The following is a 472-nucleotide window of genomic DNA, read 5'->3' on the forward strand; positions in this document are numbered from 1 at the left end:
CAGGAAACTTCGGGAGCTGAGATTCCATCTGCCTGTCTGACTTCAGGGCCGGGTAGTTGTGAGGGTGAGTTCCAAGGTGGCAGTAAGAGTTAACCCTGGAAGGGCAGAGAGCCCATTGGTCAGTCCAAAGGGGCAGGATATGTGCCCTAAAAGGCCAGCGACCCGCAGTGATGGTCAGGAAATCCACACCGTGTCACAAACAGGGACAAGGGAGGAAATATCAGGGCCTTTGGAAGCGCTCACTCTAAAACAGTGGTTCTCAACCTTGGCTGCACATTAGAATCACATGGGAATCTTTTTAAAATCCTGATTTCTGGGCCTCATCCTCCGGAAATTCTGTTTCTTTGTTACTCCTGTTGTGGCTTCACCCCATAACAAAGAAACAGAATTTCCGGAGGATGAGGCCCAGAAATCAGGATTTTAAAAAGATTCCCAGGTGATGCTAATGTGCAGCCAAGGTTGAGAACCACTG

Source organism: Myotis brandtii, unplaced genomic scaffold (genome assembly GCF_000412655.1).
Source record: "Myotis brandtii unplaced genomic scaffold, ASM41265v1 scaffold200, whole genome shotgun sequence".
In the NCBI taxonomy this organism is placed as follows: Eukaryota; Metazoa; Chordata; class Mammalia; order Chiroptera; family Vespertilionidae; genus Myotis; species Myotis brandtii.